The sequence below is a fragment of the Zingiber officinale genome, chromosome 1A, assembly GCF_018446385.1.
Source record: "Zingiber officinale cultivar Zhangliang chromosome 1A, Zo_v1.1, whole genome shotgun sequence".
Lineage (NCBI taxonomy): Eukaryota > Viridiplantae > Streptophyta > Magnoliopsida > Zingiberales > Zingiberaceae > Zingiber > Zingiber officinale.
This window is the reverse complement of record NC_055987.1, coordinates 70,018,301-70,043,106: the sequence shown is the minus strand read 5'-3', so window position 1 is coordinate 70,043,106 and position 24,806 is coordinate 70,018,301. Positions and strand designations below refer to the sequence as shown.

At 38.2% G+C, this 24,806-nt stretch overlaps 1 non-coding gene across 1 annotated transcript; it reads right to left on the bottom strand.

Moving 5' to 3' along the window:
• Window positions 1-24,172: 24,172 nt before the first annotated feature.
• On the bottom strand, window positions 24,173-24,278 carry LOC122039335. Its single transcript, XR_006128175.1, has one exon. It is a non-coding gene; the product is annotated as a small nucleolar RNA R71 (small nucleolar RNA).
• Window positions 24,279-24,806: the final 528 nt, after the last annotated feature.

Sequence of the window (24,806 nt, the reverse complement as noted above, 5' to 3'; positions counted from 1 at the left end):
GAGCTTGCTTCTCCCGGAATTGGACACACTGAGATTGCTGGAATCATGCCAATCTTCGGAACACCGTCAATGGAAGTCCACAGCACTGCTCAGTGATGGAAGAAGGAGAAATTCGCCGGAGAAGAAGAATCCGCCGGCTGTCCCCTGTTGGAACCCGCTGCTTTCGGAACGCCGTCCGCAGGTAGATGTCCGCTGAGGTAGGGATGAAGAAGGACTACCTTGCCGGAGGAGAACGCTCCGCCGTCAAGAGAACCCTAGACCCAAGCCGCTGTCCACTCAAAGAAGTCGCTGAGGTTGCTGCCGTCGCCGCTTGGAGCAGATTGGAGAAGAGGAGGTTGGTTGTGGAGGACCGGCCGGCAGGCCGGCGGCAAAGGAAGAGAAGAGTAGCCGCCGGCCGGAGAAAAGGAAGAAGAAGAGAAAGGGGCGCTGTGCCCTAGCAGACGCGAGAAGGAGACGCGAGCAGAGAGATGAGGAGAGGTTCGGCACTGTGCCGTGCGGGTGAGAAAGAGGGGTTTCTTAACGGGTTTGGATCTTGGATTTCGGGTTGAAATGTTTGAGTGAGATCCGGATCCGGATCCAATAAGAATTGAAATTGGGCTTTGACATTGGGCTTCAAGTTTGGGCTTTAAAAGTGGGTTTTGAATTGGAGCTTCACTTCTTGGATGCCCCCTTGGATGCCTTAAGCTCTAGATCAACGGTCCAGATCGCTTTAAATCTTGATGAAGGGCTGGATCACTTGATCTGACTAAAGGGACAAGATCTCACTGAATCTTGATCAACGGTCCACATTAATTCAGCTTGATCTTCCTCATTTGGCCTCCAAATCAAGCCAAATTCGATCCGGCTCTACCCTAATCCATGGCTCTTTGAATTTCCTACAAAACCAAAATAAATCATGCGATTAAATTCCATAATTGTAGAAAATTTACATTTAAGTCCAAAATAAATCCTACTCACAAAATATAATATAAGCACAAAATTAAGCATGTGAGAAGGTAAAAACGCTAAGTATAAGAGCCAAAATAATGCACAAAAATACCCATTATCAGTTGTCTCCCAAGAAGCGCTTGTTTTAGGTTCTAAGCTCGACCACCTCAATAGACTCATCAAAATCTCACTCTTGGAGGGGTAAGATATTTCAACACCCTCCTAATAAGGGCTCTTATTATGGAGGGAGCTTTTATCATAGGAGATATAAAGTGAAGTATCACTCTCTCCATCTTTATCTTTTTGGAAGTTCTTTCAGGTGGTCGAAGACGGTTCATACTGAGCTTCCAATTTTTAGCCCAAGTGAAACCTGCACACCCTAAAGAAAAAACATCTCCCATAAATAGGCTATAATAGACACAACTAGAACCATACTAGGGTTGATGAAACATGAATTAAAATATGAATCACATCCCACAAAATCAATTATAGGTACCTCTATGAAGTTTTCTAAAAGATCACTAGTGATACTTACTTTGCATGCTGAGAGATACCTGAAAGTTCAAAATAAGTGGATGTGAATTATTCTAGATCAATAGATGGTTCTAGCTCTGGCTCAGGTAATAGAGTAACTAAAGGTGGTGATTCTTGAGACTTTGCTATCTCTGCATAAGTCCCTACACATTGATCTATAACATGCTTAATTCTTGCAACTCTTAAATACTTAATGGGTTATGTGGACAAAGGAGGTGATTTTTGAGATGCTGCTTCCAAAACATAGCTCCCTACACTTCCTTACATATCAATACATCATCATATATTGTGAAGAATATTCTAACTGTTAGAATGTATACTAAAATCCTAGTTTTTTGTATAAACATTTATTTTAAAATGAGAATCACATTGGTCAAATGTATGCATTTAGTTAAATGCAGTTGCCCATTTAATTTATATTGTAGATAACATGGTGTGTGGTGTCACACAGAAGATCATGTTATCAGTTCCTTATAAATTATAAATAGTAGCTCACAACCAAGATGGATTGGGATAAACTATTGGAATGGTTGTAGTGTAATTTGATATTAGTCTATCTTGACTATAAAATTACACTAGTATACTATGTGTGTATTGAGCAGGACCATTTGAGGTTATTGCTTTTATACTGACTGCATAAAAGAACAAAACCTCCATTATTATAGATGTATGTACTCTTAATCCCGATATAATAACAAACACATGTACTTAGTATTTATTTCTTTAATTTATCAAACGATGAGATTTATTCGTTAAATCAATAGGTCTGATAAGTTGAGAAATAATATTATTTATATGGTGTGTTGTTGATTATAGAAGGAAACTGTGTCCTATTTATTAGGTTGATGATGCCCCCTTGAGGAGCTCATAAGGATTGTCATGTAAACTCTACAGGTGAACTTAGTCTGACATGACAATAAAGTTGAGTAGTACTACTCTTGGAGCTAGATATTAATTAAGAGAGTTGTTAGTAACTCATTTAATTAATGGATATTCGATATCTTAAACACAAGGAGATTAACACACTCATGATAAGAAGGAGCCTATAATGTAATATGGGATTGATGCGGTAGTTCAATAATAACTCTTTAATGGTATGAGTTATTATTGATGAACTTGAGTTGGGTATTCGGGTCGAACACAGGAAGCTCAAGCTCATTAGGAGGCCAAAACCAATTCCTCCTCTCGGTCCCTGCTGTAGCCTCTATAAAGCCTCGCATTCACCTATTTTGATTTTCCTTCCTACCCAAGTGAGGGGTTGGCCACATCCTTGCTGGTACCCAAGCAAGGGGCCGACCAAGCCTTGCTTGGTGCCCAAGATGTGGGCCGGCCAAGCCATGCTTGGTGCCTAAGCATGGGGTCGACCATAATAGAAGAGAAAAGAAAGTTTTTATTTAAAAAATAAAAAGTTTGCTAAAATCTTTCCTTTTATAACTTTCTACAAAGGATTAAAAGAGAGATTTTAATTTTGTTAAAATCTTTCCTTTTTTGTAGTTATCTACAATGGTTTAAAAGAAAGATTTTAATCTTTCCTTTTTTGTAACCAATCATTATAGGAATAAAAGGAAGATTTTGTTAAAACAAAGTTTTGTTATAATCTTTCCTTTTATAGCTATTTACAATGGTTTAAAAGAGAGATTTTAATTTTGTTAAAATCTTTCCTTTTTTTGCAACCATCCACAATAGCAAATAAAAGGAAAATTTTGTTAAAACTTTCATTTTTTGCCGCTAGCAAAGAATATAAAAGAGAGGTAGATGGTGCCTTATGGTACAATACAACCTAAGCTCTCTCTCTTTTATTCTCTTGTGTGGCTGGCCCTCTTCTATTGTTTTCTTTCTCTTGAGGCCGGAGGCACCTTGCTTCAATCTTTGTGGCCAGCGGTGCTTGGAGGAGAGGAAGAAAAGGTTCGGGTGCTTGGTCTTGGTAGATCGTCGCCCACACGACGTCCAAGAGGAGGAGAGGAATATAGCAGAAGATCAAGAGGTCTTTGTTTACGAAGAAAGGTACAACTAGTTCTTTATTTCGCAGCGAAAATAGTTTAGTTTTTCTTTATATGAATCTTGAAATACCAACACAAGAGGCTATCGATTTTGTGCTTCAGTTGAGTTCTCTGTAGTAAAACCTAGGGTTTACTGTAAGGAGTTTAAATATTCAATTTCTTTGAAAGGCTTTGTCTAGGAAGTGGTGGATGATCCCATAACCAAGAAGGCCGAGTGCCTCGCCAATGACCTGGAAGCTAATCCTTAAAATAGATATTTAATCAACTTCTGTAATATGGTATAACTTCTGAAGAACACATGAGTTGAACTTGGATTAATAATGTTAAGTTTCGTTTGCAATCCAAGTTTAACTTTTGAAGAACACGTGGGTTTCTAGGAAAAGTTCTGTACTTGTACAAATTTTTGTACAGGGGAAACAGAACGGAATTCTGAGCAGCGCTAACAATTGGTATCAGAGCTAGTTTTCTGTATCTGTGTGTTTGGTTTTCAGTTAAATTATGCACTTTTCATACATAAATTTAGGTAGGATAATAGTAGGATGTGCAAATAGATTAACTCTATGGTTGCAGGCATTCTAGTTCCAACTATTATGACCCTATTATGTTTGTGTGTGATTTGGACCCTCGGACATGTCGAGGGCATTTTATGTGTGTATAATTGTAATTATTAAATATAGCAGGAGTTGTATTAGTTTTAGGATTTTACATTCTGTTCAATCTAGATTACATGTACATTCCCTTATGGAATATATAATCGATAAATGTAAAATTTTATTTTTATCGCGGATCGTATCCTTGCGAGGCATGGTCTATTTGAGGACCAGGGGTGCAGCGGAAAAGGAAGCAAGATAGATGCGACGACATGACCCGTTGGCAGTGTCTAGGATTAGTGGCACACGGAGGACAACTATGATGAGGCCATAATAGTTGGAAAATTATTTTTCATATTGATTACCTTTTATGCTGTTTATATGTGCTGTGTATGTGTGAAGGTTAAAATTCCTCATTTTAAATAACTAAGTGGGAGAGGAATTATTTAAATTCCACGGTCTCCATTACTGATTTGTAAGTGATGCATTCAAACTTGCGTGTTGGCTTTGAGTGCCATCCTCCACATCGGATCAGACTTCCTTTATGGATGATTATAGGAAATTATTTAGGTTTGTGTGATCTTCTCTATCTGAAGGGGCACAATCCTATTTAATGGACTAAGTATCAAGTAATAGTACACACTTAGGCGTATTTAATAATATCCTCCCCATTGAAGTAACTGCTATTATTTGTGTGACCGAATAAAAACCAACTATTAATTTTATTTATCATAAAGTTATGTTGACAAGAAAATAAAATTAATGGGTAAAACTCCCTCTTATAAATGTTTGAATTTGTATACGTCCACACTATCGTGGCATACAAAATTCACGGTGTTTTGAGGTGTTGGTGAATTTAAATGATATTGTTTGAGGAATCAATATTATTTTAAATTCTAAAGTTTTGACCAAATATTTTGTAATTCTTAGTATTTCAAATAACTTTCAATCCTCTTGCTGTGATATTGAAAGAAAACAAACTTACCGGTCCCAATTACATTGATTGGAAATGAAACTTGGACATTGTCTTAACTGCTTAAGGTTTCAAGTTCATACTTTTTAGGATCTGTCCAAGCCTTCCTAATAGAGATTCTAGTGAAGAGGAGATTGAGTATCTTAAGAAATGTGTCAGGGCAGATGAGATGGCGTGGTGTTACATTTTGTCTTCTATGTCAAATGTGCTGCAACATCATCATCAGGCCATGCCTACCGCTTATGACATGATGCACAATCTCAAGGAACTCTTCGGACACCAGAATCGGGTTGCTAGGCAGGAGGCTATGAGAAACTTGATGACGACCACCATGACTGAGGGGACACCTATAAGGGATCATATCCTCAAAATGATGGCTCTTTTGAATAAAACGGAAGTCCTTGGAGCAGAAATCGATGGGGAAACCCAGGTCGATATCATTATCCAAATGCTGCCTAAAAGTTTTGAGCAGTTCCGCCTGAACTACAACATGAACAAAAGGGTTTATTCGTTGGCGGAACTTCTGATAGAATTGTTAGAATGTATACTAAAAGCCTAGCTTTTTGTATAAACATTTATTTTGAAATAAAGAATTACATTGGTCAAATGTCTGCATTTAGTTAAATGCAGTTGTCCATTAATTTATATTATAGATAACATGGTGTGTGGTGTCACACAAAAGATCATGTTATCAGTTCCTTATAAATTATAAATAGAAGCTCACAACCAAGATAGATTGGGACAAACCATTGAAATGGTTGTAGTGTAATTTGGTACTAGTTTATCTTAACTATAAAATTACACTAGTAAACTATATGTGTATTGAGCATGACCATTTGAGGTTGTTCCTTTTATACTGACTGTATAAAAGAACAGAACCTCTGTTATTATGGATGTGCGTACTCTAAATCCCAATATAATAACAAGCACATGTACTTAGTATTTATTTCTTTAATTTATCAAAGGTGAGATTTATTTGTTAAATCAATAGGCCCGATAAGTTGGGAAATAATATTATTTATATGGTGTGTTGTTGATTATAGAAGGAAATTGTGTCCTATTTATATAGGTTGATGATGCCCCCTTGAGGAGCTCATAAGGATTGTCATGTAAACCCTGCAGGTGGACTTAGTCCGACATGATAATGAAGTTGAGTGATACTACTCTTGGAGCTAGATATTAATTAAGTGAGTTGTCAGTAACTCATTTAATTAATAAACATTCGATATCTTAAACACAGGGAGATTAATGCACTCGCGATAAGAAGGAGCCCATAATGTAATATGGGATTGGTGCGGTAGTTCAATAATAACTCTTTAGTGGTATGAGTTATTATCGATGAACTTGAGTTGGGTGTTCGGGTCGAACATAGGAAGCTCAAGCTCATCGGGAGACCATAACCAATTCCTCCTCTGAATCCCTGTTGTAGCCTCTATGTATAAAGTCTCGCATCCACCCAAGCCCCACTTCTTACCCAAGTAATGGGTCGGCCATATCCTTGCTTGGTGCTCAAGCAAGGGGTCGGAGAAGCTTTGCTTGGAGCCCAAGGGGTGGCCAGCCAAGCCTTGCTTGGTGCCCAAGCAAGGGGCCGACCACAAGGAATTAAAAGAGAGTTTTAATTTTTTAATCTTTCCTTTTTTGTAGTCATCTACAATTGTTTAAAAGAGAGATTTTATTTTTAAAACTTTTCTTTTATAGCCATCCATAAGGAACTAAAAGAGAGATTTTAATTTTAAAATCTTTCCTTTTTTATAGTCATCTACAATTGTTTAAAAGAGAGATTTTAATTTTAAAACTTTCCTTTTATAGTCATCCACAAAGGGATTTAAAAGAGAAATTTTAATTTTAAAATCTTTCCTTTTATAGCTATCCACAAAGGGATTTAAAAGAGAAATTTTAATTTTAAAATCTTTCCTTTTATAACTATCCACAAAGGGATTTAAAAGAGAGATTTTAATTTTAAAGTTTTTTTTTGTTGCCCAGCTATGGTCGACCATAATTGGAATTAAAAGGAAGTTTTAATTATGTTTAAAACTTTCCTTGTTAGCATACACCAAGGATTATAAAAGAGAGGTAGATGGTGCCGTATGGTGTAATACAACCTAAAGTTCTCTCTTCTATTTTCCATGGTGGCCGACCCCCTTTCTCCTCTTCTCCCTTTGCTTTCTTCCCTTAAGGTCGACGACACATCAAGGCTTCACCTCCTTGTAGCCGGTTTCTTGGAGAAGAAGAAGAAGAGAAGGAGGTTCCCTATTCTAGCATCCCTTGGTGGCTGAAAGTCTTGGAGGCATAGAAGTGGTTCGGGTGGTGTTGTCTTGGTAGATCATCGCCCACACAACATCCAAGAGGGGGAGAGGAATACAACAGAAGATCAAGTGGTCTTTAAGATATAAAGAAAGGTATAACTAGTTAATTATTTCCACTGAGTACTAGTTTAGTTTTTTTCTTTATATGAATCCTGAAATACCAACATAAGAGGCTATCAATTTTGTACTTCAATTGAGTTCTCTATAGTTAAACCTAGGGTTTACTGTAAGGAGTTTAAATATTCAATTTCTTTGAAAGGCTTTGTCTAGGAAGTGGTGGATGATCCCATAACCAAGAAGGCCGAGTGCCTCGCCAATGACCTGGAAGTCAATCCTTGAAATAGATATTTAATCAACTTCTGTAATATGGTTTAACTTCTGAAGAACACATGAGTTGAACTTGGATTAATAATGTTAAGTTTTTTTTGCAATCCAAGTTTAACTTTGAAGAACGCATGGGTTGCTGGGAAAAGTTTTGTACTTGTACAAATTTTTGTACAAGGGAAATGTAACACCCACGAAATTATAAGATAAGTATATGGGTGTTATTTTCTTTAGAGCATAAAAGTAAGAGGAGTCAAAAAGGAATAATAGAAATAAAAAGAGAGAGAGGTGAAGGTTTGAACCTTGAACCTCCCACAAATCATAGAGATAAATTGATGTATGATAACCACTAGAATGATGAATAATATATGGATAGAAAGGAATGAAAATTGTAGTTAAAGGTGAGAAGAAAAAAAAACTAAGCAAAAGAGCAAGAGAAAACCAAGTTGCTTACCTCCTCTTCCTCTTGGTTAAGAGAGGGAGCAAGAAGAAGGCAAATTGCCTTCCTCCCCTTTTCTTCTTCTCATTTTCATGGGAATCAAAGAGGGAAGGGATAGAAGAGTTAAGGGAGGGATTAATGAAGACATAATTCACTCTCATGATGAATAAATAGGATTTAGAGGAGAAAATAGAAAGAAAATTTCCAATTCTTCTTCTTCCTCCTTCTTCCTCCTCTTTCCTTCTCCACCAAAACTTGGAGCTTTTCCTTCTCATTCTCAAGGGTCAAGTTAGGGTTTCCTCTCTAAGAAAACCTTATTTCCAGGAAGGAATCTCAAGGTTTACCTCTTACAAGAAGAAGAAAACAAAAAGGGAAAACTAGGAAGAGAAGTTCTTCTTCCTCCTCACAAGGGTATTATTTTTCTTAAGCAACAACAAGCGAAAAACTATGTAAGTTTCCCCTCACCTATGGTACAATAGCTTATGTATTTTCTATGAGATTAGGTTGCCTAAAACCCTAGGATACCTTCATGGAATTTTTGGCCAAGACAAAAAAAAAAAAAAAAGAAGAAGGACCTAGGAAATGTAAAGACCCAAGTTTGACATGCTCAATATGTTTCTTGTAACATGTATCTTATGGTAGGGGATTTATCTAATGTTTATATGTTAGAATGTTTGGTTAGAACTTAGAGTCATGTCCCTAGACTCTCGGCCAAGCATGAATAAAGGAAATAGGTAAGTTAAGACTCAAACCAAGTATGCTCCTTTTGTTTTATGATATGTACCTTATGATGAGAGAGTTGTTGACATGATATGCTCATGCTTATATGTTGGTTGAACTTTATTCCATGCTCATAAACATTCGGCCATGGTAGGTTAAAGGGCCTAGGAAATTTTAAAACCTAAACTAAGCATGCCATGATCTTTCTTAAGATAAGATATGAAGTTGATATGATATGCTCATGTTTATATGTTGGGTTGAACTTTATTCCATGCTCATAAGCATTCGGCCATGATAGGATTAGGGGCCTAGGAAATTGTTAAACCTAAACTAATCATGTCATGATCCTCCTTAAGACAAGATATGAAATTAATATGACATGCTCATGTTTGTAGTGTGGTTAGAACTTGTTTTCATGCTCCATGAACTTTCGGCCACAACAATTCTATAAGCCTAGGAAACCTAGAACTTGAACTAAACATGCTCATGATGTTCTTGGTAATAAATACTATGAAAATGGTTTAGGGTTTTCATGCTTTTATGCCACATGAAACCTAGTTTCATGGTTCACAAGTTTCGGCCATGGTAAGTTAATAAGCTTAGGACACCTAGAACCTAAACTAAACATGCTTATGTTGTTTCTCATGATGTATGATATGATTTTTGGTTTAGATTTCACATGCTTGTATATTGATTTTCTAGCAAATATGATGCTTGATGATATTCGGCCATAACAAGTTTATAGACTTAGAAAACCTAGAACCTAAACTTAACATGCTTATGTTGTTTCTCATGATGTATGATATGATGTTGGTTTAGAGTTCACATGCTTGTATATTGATTTTCTAGCAAATATGATGCTTGATGATATTCGGCCATAACAAGTTTATAGACTTAGAAAACCTAGAACCTAAACTAAACATGCTTATGTTGTTTCTCATGATGTATGATATGATATTGGTTTAGAGTTCACATGCTTGTATATTGATTTTCTAGCAAATGGGATGCTTGATGATATAAGGCCATGATGAGTTTACAAGCTTAGAAAACCTAGAACCTAAACTAAACATGCTCATGATGCTCTTTATGATACATGATATAATAATGGTTTAGGGTTCACATGCTTGTATGTTGATTGTTAACCTAATTTACAACCATGTGTTTCGGCCACTATATGATACTAGGGTGGAGACCTAATTATGATTTCCATGTGCCTCACATGCAATGTTTCATGATGTGATAAGAGCTTTCTATGCTTCTATGTTTATTTATGTATGCTTATGATCTATGCATGTTGATAACCCTTATGATGTGCTGTGTGTCCAAATTATGAATGCTATTTATGATGAGCTGTGTACCCAAATTATGCATGCTTTTCTGATGAGCTGTGTGCCCAAACTATGCATGTATTTATGATGTGTTGTGTGCCCAAATTATGCATGCTATTATGATGAGCTGTGTGCCCAAATTTTGTATGATATGATACGATAAGAAATATGATATGCATGAAATAATAAGAACCATGATATGTATGACATGCTACTTTACTTTATATGGCTTGTACCAAGGGTGGGCTCCATAAGCACCCCGGGGTCGATAGACTAAGAAACGAGCCTCGTTAGGGATGGGCTCCTAAGTGCCCCTAGGTTGATGGACTAAGAAACGAGCCTAGTAAGTATGCCTTGTAGGGTTCAAGACTTGCTACCTTGGACCTACATAGGACGCGCGCATTTATGTATGTGGTACAAGCCGGGGCCCTAATCATGTTGAGATTATGTTTAAGTATGTATGTAATAAGTTTTCAAAAGACATGTTGCATATATTTTTCATGATACATGTTTTTGAAAGTCATCTCGCATGATACTTATGACTATGTTATGATATGCCAGAATGCACTTTATGATTATGCCATGATATGCCATGATACTTATGACTATGTTATGATATGCCAGGACACACTTTATGATTATGCCATGATATGTCATGATACTTATGATTATGTTATGTTATGCTAGGATGCACTTTATGATTATGCCATGATATGCCATGATACTTATGATTATGTTATGTTATGCTAGGATGCACTTTATGATTATGCCATGATACTTATGATTATGTTATGTTATGCTAGGATGCACTTTATGATTTTGTCATGATATGCCATGATACCTTACGATTATGTTACGATATGATGCTTCTATACATGATATGATGAGTTGTCTTTATGCTTTATGCCTTATGAATATGCTATGCTTTACGGTTTTTGTGAGTAGGAAGGATCTTACTGAGCCTTGTGTGCTCATAGCTTACTTTCCTTGTACCATAGATAAAGACAAGGAATGGATGTACTAAGGGAGCAGCAGGAGGGGCAAGAAGGACGTGTGTAGTAGTGGCTCGGCTAAAAGAGAAAGACCTGCTTTTATTTAATAAGAATTATGCTTATGTCGTTATTCCATGACTCCATGACATTTCATCATGCTTATTAGTATTATGGCTTAAATTCATGTTAAGCATGCTATGTGACTTTATATGATAGGTAGTTAGTGATGATGATTTGAAAAGTAAAAGAAAAGTTTTAAAAAGAAAAAAATATACTATAAACAAAACTTCCGCTGTTTTAAGTAGAAAAGATTATTAACAAGCAAGTAAGCAAGATAAGATAAGAAGAAAAAGATAAGTAACCCCCGTCAGCTTGAGCAAGAAGGGGCGGGGCGTTACAGTTTGGTATCAGAGCGAGGTTTAGCCTTTTCACTACACACATGTCAAGCCTCCATCATGCCGCTCCAAGTAAGAATCTATATGCTTAATTTAATTCTTTTATGATGCTTTAATATTATGCATGTTTACTTATTCTTTTGATGATGATAAGTCACAGTTCTAGTTTAGGTATGCATGATGGTAGGATAAGAATGATAATGATCTTATGTTAGCCTGGATAGAAATAACGATAATTTATTGTCATTTAATGAAGATAAGCATGGCTAGGAGACGTACTACCCGAGCAGACGAGACAGCGACTCCACCAGATCTGACCCAGGTAGTTACCGACCTCCAGCGTCAGATCACGGAGCAACAACAGCTGATCACGACTTTGATGGGTCAGCAAGAAAATCCTGCCACCCCGCCAGTAAATCAGAATGCAGTGCCCGTCATCCCCGTAGTTGCACCAGTACCACCGATAGCCCCTGTCCCAGTGGTCCGACAGGAGACCTACTTGATACAGTGGCTAAGGCTGAAGCCGGAGAACTTCTCAGGTACTTGTGAGCCATGGGACGCCCAGGCCTGGTTCAAGACAGTGGAAAGCATAGTGGAATTACTGGACTGGCCCGTATCGGAAAAGATCAAATGCGTATCATTCTGCTTTTCCGGAGACGCAAGAATGTGGTGGGAAAGAGTGAAGGCAAAGAGACAGATTAATCTGATGAACTGGACGGACTTCGAGACAGAGTTCTTCGAACAGTTCTTCCATATGCAAGTGACGAACTGGCATTACGACGAGTTCACCGAGTTTCGGCAAGGTGACCTATCAGTGAACGAAGCAGTAAAGCGCTTCAACCGTCTGGCATGCCTATGTCCAGAGTTGGTTCTCACAGAAAGAGAAAGGGTCAGACTGATGCTGAAGATGCTTCGACCCGAGATAGCACTGAACGTGGCCGGCGGAGTTAATAGACCGCAGACTACAGAGGAATTGGTCAGCAATGCACTGATTACGGAACATTATCAGAAAGCAATGAACGAGAATAAGAATTGGGCCTGAACAGAAGGACAGAGACCTTCAGGTACCAAAACAAGCTGGAAAGGGACCCCTACGGGGAAAAGGAAACAATGGGACAATGCAAAAGGTGGCCCAGTGAATAAGCAACCGAAATACCCTCAGTGCACTATTTGCGGAAAGCTGCATTCCGGAGTATGCCATAAGGGTACAAGAAAGTGCTATAATTGCGGAGGGGAAGGACATCTGGCCAGAGACTGCACTAACCAGTTTCAGGCACCACCCCAGTAGAATAACCAGAACAAGAGTGCCCCCTCACAACTACATCAGATGCAAGCTGCTATTGAAGGAACACCGATTAGCCAAGGGAGATTGGAAGCCCCGCCAACTACAACGAACGACAGGGTTTTCTCGCTTACCAAAGAAGATGTGGCGAGTGCCTCTACTGTCGTCACAGGTCAGTTACCTACTTTTAGTCAATATGCTAAAGCTATATCTGATGCTGAAGGTGAACCAGTGTTCAAAATTATCGGGAAACCGAGAGACATTACGAGTCATTGGATCGAAAATATGTCCGGGCAGCTCTCTACCATGACCATAGCACCCACATTATTCGACAACCTATTGGAGAAACAAACCAGTGACCAAAGCCTCCAAAGGATTAAACAAGAAACCCTAGAAGGAAAGAATGACGGATTCCGGATCGCGGACAGTGGAATGTTATACCTCAGGGATCGATTATGTATTCCCGGGGATCCAGAGTTGCGAAGAAGGATACTAGAGGAAGCTCATTCAACGCCCTATGCAATGCATCCAGGATCCACCAAAATGTACCAGGATTTGAAAAAGAAATTCTGGTGGTCCGGTATGAAAAGAGATGTGGCTCAGTATGTCAGTACCTGCCTGACCTGTAAGAGGGTTAAAGCAGAACACCAGAGGCCTGGAGGATTACTGCAGCCTGTCCAAATTCCAGAATGGAAATGGGAAGATATCTCTATGGACTTTATATCAGGATTACCCAAGACAACAAATGGATATGACGCCATATGGGTAATCATGGATAGATTAACCAAATCCGCCCATTTTCTAGCAATCAGGATGACTTATTCAATTGAGCAACTGACTCAATTATATGTCAAGGAAATTATTAGCCTACATGGGATTCCTAAGACCATCATTTCAGGCAGAGATGGTCGTTTTGTTTTGCATTTTTGGGAATGTGTCCAGAAGGCTCTTGGTATGAAGCTATTATTCAGTACTGCCTTCCACCCTCAGACCGACGGACAAACAGAAAGGGTTAACCAAGTATTAGAAGACATGTTACGGGCATGCGCATTAGACTTCAAAGGGAGCTGGTGCCGATATTTATGCCTAGCGGAATTCGCCTACAACAATAGTTACCAAGCTACTATTGGGATGACGCCCTACGAGGCTCTGTACGGGAGGAAATATAGATCCCCTATATGTTGGTACGAAGGCGGTGAAAAGAAAGAGATGGGATTTCAAACCGAGTTCATCGATAACACCACCCGTGCTATACAGAACATCCGCCAACGAATAGAAACTGCTCAGAGTCGACAGAAGAATTATACAGATAAGCGACGAAGGCCATTGAAATTCAGTGTCGGAGACTCAGTATTTCTCAAAGTAGCTCCTATGAAAGGGGTAATGAGGTTCGGTAAGAAGGGAAAGCTAAGCCCGCGTTATGTAGGACCATATCGAGTTCTGAAAAGAATCGGCAAAGTAGCTTATGAAATAGAGCTGCCTCAAGAGATGTCAGCCATTCACAATGTGTTCCACGTTTTGATGCTAAAGAAATGCATTCCGAGCACGGACCAAGTGATCGAACCACGGGCAGTACAAGTGCAAGAGGACCTAACCTACGAGAGTCGACTAATTCAGATATTGGATCGAGACGTCAAAAGACTAAGGAACAAAGAAGTACCCTTAGTAAAGGTCCTGTGGCAAAATCAACGATACGAAGAAGCCACGTGGGAACGGGAAGATGATATGAAACGGAAGTATCCGTCGCTATTCTAAGTTCGAGGACGAACTTCTATGAGGTATGGGGTACTGTAACACCCACGAAATTATAAGATAAGTATATGAGTGTTATTTTCTTTAGAGCATAAACGTAAGAGGAATCAAAAATGAATAATAGAAATAAAAAGAGAGAGAGGTGAAGGTTTGAACCTTGAACCTCCAACAAATAATAGAGATAAATTGATGTATGATAATCACTAGAATGATGAATAATATATGGATAGAAAGGAATGAAAATTGTAGTTAAAGGTGAGAAGAAAAAAAAACTAAGCAAAAGAGCAAGAGAAAACCAAGTTGCTTACCTCCTCTTCCTCTTGGTGAAGGGAGGGAGCAAGAAGAAGGCAAATTGCCTTCCTCCCCTTTTCTTCTTCTCATTTTCGTGGGAATCAAAGAGGGAAGGGATAGAAGAGTTAAGGGAGGGATTAATGAAGACATAATTCACTCTAATGATGAATAAATAGGATTTAGAGGAGAAAAGAGAAAGAAAATTTCCATTTCTTCTTCTTCCTCCTTCTTCCTCCTCTTTCCTTCTCCACCGAAACTTGGAGCTTTTCCTTCTCATTCTCAAGGGTCAAGTTAGGGTTTCCTCTCTAAGAAAACCTTATTTCTAGGAAGGAATCTCAAGGTTTACCTCTTACAAGAAGAAGAAAACAAAAAGGGAAAACTAGGAAGAGAAGTTCTTCTTCCTCCTCACAAGGGTATTATTTTTCTTAAGCAACAACAAGCGAAAAACTATGTAAGTTTCCCCTCACCTGTGGTACAATAGCTTATGTATTTTCTATGAGATTAGGTTGCCTAAAACCCTAGGATACCTTCATGGAATTTTCGGCCAAGACAAAAAAAAAAAAAAAAAGAAGAAGGACCTAGGAAATGTAAAGACCCAAGTTTGACATGCTCAATATGTTTCTTGTAACATGTATCTTATGGTAGGGGATTTATCTAATGTTTATATGTTAGAATGTTTGGTTAGAACTTAGAGTCATGTCCCTGACTCTCAGCCAAGCATGAATAAAGGAAATAGGTAAGTTAAGACTCAAACCAAGTATGCTCCTTTTGTTTTATGATATGTACCTTATGATGAGAGAGTTGTTAACATGATATGCTCATGCTTATATGTTGATTGAACTTTATTCCATGCTCATAAACATTCAGCCATGGTAGGTTAAAGGGCCTAGGAAATTTTAAAACCTAAACTAAGCATGCCATGATCTTTCTTAAGATAAGATATGAAGTTGACATGATATGCTCATGTTTATATGTTGGGTTGAACTTTATTCCATGCTCATAAGCATTCGGCCATGAAAGGATTAGGGGCCTAGGAAATTGTTAAACCTAAACTAATCATGCCATGATCCTCTTTAAGACAAGATATGAAATTAATATGACATGCTCATGTTTGTAGTGTGGTTAGAACTTGTTTTCATACTCCATGAACTTTCGGCCACAACAATTCTATAAGCCTAGGAAACCTAGAACTTGAACTAAACATGCTCATGATGTTCTTGGTAATAAATACTATGAAAATGGTTTAGGGTTTCCATGCTTTTATGCCACATGAAACCTAGTTTCATGGTTCACAAGTTTCGGCTATGGTAAGTTAATAAGCTTAGGACACCTAGAACCTAAACTAAACATGCTTATGTTGTTTCTCATGATGTATGATATGATTTTTGGTTTAGAGTTCACGCGCTTGTATATTGATTTTCTAGTAAATATGATGCTTGATGATATTCGGCCATAACAAGTTTATAGACTTAGAAAACCTAGAACCTAAACTAAACATGCTTATGTTGTTTCTCATGATGTATGATATGATGTTGGTTTAGAGTTCACCTGCTTGTATATTGATTTTCTAGCAAATATGATGCTTGATGATATTCGGCCATAACAAGTTTATAGACTTAGAAAACCTAGAACCTAAACTAAACATGCTTATGTTGTTTCTCATGATGTATGATATGATGTTGGTTTAGAGTTCACATGCTTGTATATTGATTTTCTAGCAAATGGGATGCTTGATGATATTCGGCCATGATGAGTTTACAAGCTTAGAAAACCTAGAACCTAAACTAAACATGCTCATGATGCTCTTTATGATACATGATATGATAATGGTTTAGGGTTCACATGCTTGTATGTTGATTATTAACCTAATTTACAACCATGTGTTTCGGCCACTATATGATACTAGGGTGGAGACCTAATTATGATTTCCATGTGCCTCACATGCAATGTTTCATGATGTGATAAGAGCTTGCTATGCTTCTATGTTTATTTATGTATGCTTATGATCTATGTATGTTGATAACCCTTATGATGTGCTGTGTGCCCAAATTATGCATGCTATTTATGATGAGCTGTGTGCCCAAATTATGCATGCTTTTATGATGAGCTGTGTGCCCAAACTATGCATGTATTTATGATGTGTTGTGTGTCCAAATTATGCATGCTATTATGATGAGCTGTGTGCCCAAATTTTGTATGATATGATACGATAAGAAATATGATATGCATGAAATAATAAGAACCATGATATGTGTGACATGCTACTTTACTTTATATGGCTTGTACCAAGGGTGGGCTCCATAAGCGCCCCGGGGTCGATGGACCAAGAAACGGGCCTCGTTAGGGATGAGCTCTTAAGTGCCCCTAGGTTGATGGACTAAGAAACGGGCCTAGTATGTATGCCTTGTAGGGTTCAAGACTTGCTACCTTGGACCTACATAGGACGCGAACATTTATGTATGTGGTACAAGCCGGGGCCCTAATCATGTTGAGATTATGTTTAAGTATGTATGTAATAAGTTTTCAAAAGACATGTTGCATATATTTTTCATGATACATGTTTTTGAAAGTCATCTCGCATGATACTTATGACTATGTTATGATATGCCAGAATGCACTTTATGATTATGCCATGATATGCCATGATACTTATGAATATGTTATGATATGCCAGGACGCACTTTATGATTATGTCATGATATGTCATGATACTTATGATTATGTTATGTTATGCTAGGATGCACTTTATGATTATGCCATGATACTTATGATTATGTTATGTTATGCTAGGATGCACTTTATGATTATGTTATGATATGCCATGATACTTATGATTATGTTATGTTATGCTAGGATGCATTTTATGATTTTGTCATGATATGCCATGATACCTTACGATTATGTTACAATATGATGTTTCTATACATGATATGATGAGTTGTATTAATGCTTTATGCCTTATGAATATGCTATGCTTTACGGTTTTTGTGAGTAGGAAGGATCTTACTGAGCCTTGTGTGCTCATAGCTTACTTTCCTTGTACCATAGATAAAGGCAAGGAATGGATGTACTAAGGGAGCAGCAGGAGGGGCAAGAAGGATGTGTGTAGTAGTGGCTCGGCTAAAAGTGAAAGACATGATTTTATTTAATAAGAATTATGCTTATGTCGTTATTCCATAACTCCATGACATTTCATCATGCTTATTAGTATTATGGCTTAAATTCATGTTAAACATGCTATGTGACTTTATATGATAGGTAGTTAGTGATGATGATTTGAAAAGTAAAAGAAAAGTTTTAAAAAGAAAAAAATATACTATAAACAAGACTTCCGCTGTTTTAAGTAGAAAAGATTATTAACAAGCAAGTAAGTAAGATAAGATAAGAAGAAAAAGATAAGTAACCCCCGTCAGCTTGAGTAAGAAGGGGCGGGGCGTTACAGGAAACAGAACAGAATTCCGAGTAGCACCCAACAAGAACTTCAAGCAGCAGAAGGGCTATTTCGTCAAAATTCTCAAATTCACATTGTTGAAAATATTTCTGCTTCTAAGTCGAAAGGCAGAAAGAAGAAAAAGAAATAAGATGGGTTAGCAAAGAAAGTGAATCGATCTCTAGGGACTGAGTCACATGCAGATGTGAAGAAGCCGAAGGGCAAGTGCTTCACATGCAAGCTGTCTGGACATTGTAAAGTGGGATATCCTCGTAGAAAGTAGAACAATAAAGGTATATCTTATTCTCTAGTGGTTGAAACATGTTTAGTGGTGTTATCTACCGGTACTTGGTGTGTTGATACGGGAGCCACTGATCATATTTGTAATTCATTGTAGGGGTTCCAGGAAACTCGACGACTATATGAAGGGGAGATTACCATCTATATGGGCAATGCTACAAAAGTGGCGGCTATTGCAGTGGAAGATATTTATTTATCTTTTGATAGAAATAAAATATTGATTTTTAGAAATTATCTTTATGTACCATGTTTTAGAAAGAAATCGATTTCAGTTTCTAAACTATTTATGGATGGATATTCTGTTTCTTTTGATGATAAAGTAGTTGTCAAGAAAAATAGGATAGTTATCTGTTCTGGTACATTGGTTGACAATTTATATACTCTAAATCCAATAACTCCCACGATATAATAAATGAAAATTAATAACACATCTTCTAATTCTAATAAGAGAAAGCAACCTTCGGAAATAAATCAAACATCTCTTTGGCATCTAAGGCTTGGTTATATTAACTTGAGTAGGATTCAAAGGCTAATAGCCGATGAACCTTTGGGTTCATTTATGGTTGAAAAATTTTCAACCTGTGAATCTTGCTTGGAAGAAAAAATGACCAAGAGACCTTTTAAGGCCAAGGAGTATAGAGCCAAAGATGTGTTGGAATTGGCTCATTCTGATTTGTGTGGACCTATGACTATCCAGGCAAGAGGTGGTTTCGAATATTTTATCTCTTTTATAAACAACTATTTGAGATACGGATACATTTACTTGATGCGCCATAAGTCTAAGTGCTTTGATAAATTCAAATAATACAAAGGCTGATATGGAGAAACGTCATGGTTAAGGTATCAAGACACTACGATTTGATCGTGGTGGCGAGTAACTCTTAGGAGAGTTTAGGAGTTACTTATCAGAGGTCGGAATTCAATCCCAACTGTCTGCACCTGGTACACCCCAACAGAATGGTGTGGCAGAACGAAGGAATAGGACTCTTATGGAAATGGTTAGATCAATGATGAGTTATTCAGAATTACCGAATTCATTTTAGGGATATGTTCTGGAAACGACGGCGTACATTCTGAACTTGATACCTTCTAACTCAGTACCCTCTACTCCCCTAGAATTGTGGAATGGGCATAAACCTAGTTTGAGACACATTCGGATTTGGGGTAGTCCAACACATATGCTGAAGGGAGACGCTAATAAGTTGGAATCACGTACAGAAGTTCGTTTGTTTGTGGGTTATCCTAAAGGAATGAAAGGTGGTTTGTTTTATAGTTCCAAAGATCAGAAGGTTATTGTTAGCACCAATGCCCAATTTTTAGAAGAGAATTATGTAATGAACCACAAGCCCATGAGTAATATTGTTCTTGAGAAAATAAGAGAGGATACGTCTAATTTAGTACTAACGGTACAAGATGAGATACCACAAGAAACTGCAACATGTGTCACAAATGATGCACAATTACAGATAGTGCCTCGTCGTAGTGGGAGGGTTGTTCGACAACCTGATAGATTCATATTTTTGGGAGAGTCTTCGGACTTGATCCCTGGTGAACATGAACCTGATCCCTGGATATATGATGAAGCACTCCAAGATAAAGATGCGACATCTTGGCAAAGTATAATGAATTCTGAAATAGAATCTATGTATTCTAATTAAGTGTGGGAGCTTGTAGAACCACTAAATGGTGTAAAAGCCATTGGATGTAAATAGGTCTACAAAAGGAAAAGAGGGAAAGATGGGAAGGTGAAAACCTATAAAGCGAGGCTTGTTGCGAAGGGGTATATTTAGAAAGAGGGAATCGATTATGAGGAAACATTTTCGTCAGTAGTCATGCTCAAGTCTATCCAGATTCTTTTATCTATTACTACTCATATGGATTATGAGGTTTAACAAAAGGATGTCAAGACAACTTTCCTTAACGGAAGTCTTGAAGAAAACATTCATATGAAGCAACCAGAGGGGTTCATTGCAAAGGGAAAAGAGAATCTTGTTTGTAAGCTCAATCGGCCCATTTATGGACTGAAGTAAGCTTCAAGATCTTGAAACATCTGGTTTGATGAAGTAATCTAGTCTTATGGATTCATTCAGTGTCTGGATGAGTCTTGTGTATATAAGAAAAGTGACGGAAACATAGTGGTATTTCTTGAACTATACGTAGATAACATTTTTCTCATTGGCAACAATGTCAAAGTGTTGTCAGATGTAAGGGTATGGTTGTCCAAGCAGTTTGATATGAAGGATTTGTGAGAATGTGGACTTATTCTTGAGATCAAAGTAATAAGGGATCGCAAGAAAAGAATGTTGTGCTTATCCCAAGCTTCATACATCGATACTATTCTAGCTCATTTTAGCATGCAAAACTCCAAGAAAGGTTTTCTACCTTTTCGGCATGGAGTACCTTTATCTAAAGAGATGTCTCCTAAAACATCAAAGGAAATAGAGGACAAGAAGGCAGTTCCTTATGCTTCAGCTGTAGGAAGCCTAATGTATGCGATGCTATGTACGAGATCGGATATCTGTATGGCAGTGGGCATGGTTAGCAGATATCAAAGTAACCTAGGACAAGGACATTGGATTGCCGTAAAGCATATATTGAAGTACCTGAAAAGGACTAGAGATTATATGCTAGTCTACCAAACAGATGATTTGCTCCCTGTAGGTTACATAGACTCGGACTTCCAATCAGATAGGGACAATAGTAAGTCGACCTCAGGGTATGTGTTTACTTTGGGAGATAGAGCCATAGCATGGAGGAGTGTTAAGCAGAAATGTGTTTTGAACTTCACCATGGAAGCTGAGTATGTGACACCCTCTGAGATAGCTAAAGAAGTTGTATGGCGCAGAAACTTCTTGATGGATTTAGATGTGATTCCTGGTCTGCCCAAAATTATCACAATTTATTATGATAATAGTAGTGCAATAGCAAAATCGAAGGAACCACGAGTCCATAAGGCAAGTAAACACAGTGAGTGCAAGTACCACCTGATATGAGACTTCGTAAAGCGAGGAGAAGTTATTGTCGCCAAGATTACATCAGAAGATAACCTGGCAGATCCTTTCACTAAGGCCCTTCCGGCGAGAGATTTTGATGGGCATGTTGAGGGGATCAAGATCAGATGTATGGTAGCATATATGGCAGCATAGTCTTTTAGTATAAGTGGGAGATTGTTAGAATGTATACTAAAAGCCTAGCTTTTTGTATAAACATTTATTTTAAAATGAGAATCACATTGGTCAAATATCTGCATTTAGTTAAATGCAATTGTCCATTTAATTTATATTGTAGATAACATGGTGTGTGGTATCACACAGAAGATAATGTTATCAGTTCCTTATAAATTATAAATAGTAGCTCACAACCGATGTGCGTAAATATTTTGATCGTTTATGCATGTTTTAACGCACATTCACTTGCTTTATACGTATATATTCCTTGCATTATCGCCGCTTTTATTATGTATTTATCATATATACTCTTTTGTTCAGATATCTGTTCTTTTTTTGGTTTTGTGTTGACAGGGACAACTTTTGGAGCAAAAATGGTGATTGTCGACGCACCGGAATAAAGCAGAGAGCACGACCGTGCAACCTTGCACGGCCGTGTGGCAAATCCAGAGAGGGATCAGAGCATGGTTGTGCAACCCTGCACGGTCGTGCCTCACAACCAGCAACCAAGCATGGAACGGTCGTGCAACCCTGCACGACCGTGCCCTCCCATGACCGCAACCATGCAACACACGACCGTGCAACCCTGCATGACCGTGTCCTAGGAGCCGAGCCCGGAGTTCACATGATCGTGGCAATTAGCACGGCCGTGCAGCGTAGCCAGAGACAAAGAAGGGCATGGTCGTGCCATCCTTACACGGCTGTGCCGCCGCAGCCGCGCCTTAGCCTATAAAAGAGTTTTTAACCCTTTTCCTCAAGGGGGGAGAGCCGGGAAGCGAGCCGTTAAGAGGAGAATCACTTTTGTGCTGTTCCACGCCATCTAGGACATCGGTACAGCGATCTTTCATCACCATATTAACTCCAGAAGCAAAGGATTGGATCTGAAGATCACTCGTCGTCGTTGCATAAGCATACTTCTTCTTTCTCTCTTCATGTTTGAGAATTGTATGTTTAAATACACCATGTCTTTGGGTTTTTCTCCGGTGTCTATGGAGTAGAGTCCTTGTTCTAAGATGAGGGAGTAATTGTGGATTGATTTTGATGTAAGACTCGTATTATGCTTATATTCATTGGATGATTTCGCTTGCTTTGTTTCGACTACTCGATCTCTATATCGTGTTGATTGATTGTGTAAAAATTGCCAACCTCGTAGAGGGAATATCTTAGATTGTACACCCGAGGGGCCCTAGTGACAGGGGTAACCCATTCACGGACACCTAGGGTACTTCCTTGAAAGGAGAGGTGACTCCTTCACAAGGAAGTAAGAGACCAAACTAAGCTCCTTAATTATATCCTTGATAACATAAATTAGAGTTGTGTCCTTGTGATCTATCGAGGCCCCTAGTGACAGGGGTTAATCGTAATAGGATTTCATAGGGATCATCTTTGTTTGGTGCTTAAGGATAGTTGCTTTAGCTTCCGGTGAATGCATGCTGATGGACAATAAGTATAGGATAGTATGTGATACATCAATACTACCATAATGAAACTGAACTCCTAGAACTCTTCATAAACCAAGTTAATTGCTTCTCATTGCTAGTTCTCATTTCCGCTTCCCAATCTCTTTTCTTAGATTACTTACAACCATCGATAGTGTAGCTAATCCTAAGTATGCCATCACTAGTGCTTATAACCAGTCCTCTTGGGATCAATAATCTTTATTACTGATGACAAATCCGTGCACTTGCGAAATCTTAACAAGTTTTTGGCGCCGTTGTCGAAGACCGCGTCTATAACATTAGTGATAATCATATTAGATTAGATTAGACTTTGTTTTCTTTTCCTTTATCTTTCCTTTTTCTAATATTTTACATTTAGAGATAAATAATTTTATTCTTATTTTTCTTTACCTTATGCAATTTTATTAAAACACCAAAAATAATATTATTTCATCTCTTCTTCTTTACTATATTTCATATTATATTTTTTTGCATGCGAAGAGCTAATCTTTCAGGACAACTTCTACTGTTCTATCCAGAGATCAATAGGACCTTCTTGAGAAGAAGAAACCTTCAAAAAGTATTTCAAGAAGTACAAGAATCTTCAGAGATGGATGATAAATTGTTGAAGAATTACGCAACACCTTATGCACGAGGGGTTCGATCTAGCATCACTCGGCCGCCAATCGAAGCTAACAATTTTGAAATCAAGCCTGCAGTAATTCACATGGTTAAGTAGAATCAATTTGGAGGAGGACCACACGATGATCCAAACCACCACTTAGAGCTTTTCTACAAGATCTGTGGTACCATGAAAGTGAACGAAGTCCCTCCAGAATCAGCAAGGTTATTGCTCTTCGGATTCTCCCTGAAAGGCAGAGCCAAGCAGTGGCTAAATTCCCTTCCAGCAAACAGCATTACATCCTGGGAGCACTGTGAGCAAAAATTCTTGGACAAATTCTATCCACCAAGCAAAACTGCTCATATGAGGAATTTGATTGCAAGCTTCAAACAGATAGACTCAGAATCATTATTTAAAGCCTGGGACAGGTTCAAAAATATGCTGAGATAGTGCCCCCATCATGACCTTGAGAAATGGTTGGTTCTACACACCTTTTACAATGGAATCAAATATCATATGAAGGTATCCCTCGATTCTGCAGCAGGAGGAGCACTGATGAACAAGAGCCTTGATGAAGCTGAAGAGATCATAGAGAATGTGGCGCAAAATCACCATTAGTGAGCATTAGAAAGATCTGGTGGATCTTTCTCAGGGAATCTAATAAAAGCGTCAGGAAAATTCGACGTAGATGCAGTCACTCTCATGTCTGCAACAACAACACGACCAATGCGATAGTTTGTGTTTGTGAAACTTGTGGAAGTACGGATCATGCTCAAGATACTTGCCCCTAGGGCCAATTCAAGCACAGATAAATCAACTTGAGCAGCGTGATGCGATAGTCAGCTACAACCAAAGGCAAAACAATCTGTACTCCAACACATACAATCCAGGTTGGAGGAATCACCCAAACTTCTCATACTGGAATAATCAGAACCAAGGGCTAGTAAAACAAAGCTATCAACCTGGATAATAGAGCAACTCACCTGGGCAGCAGG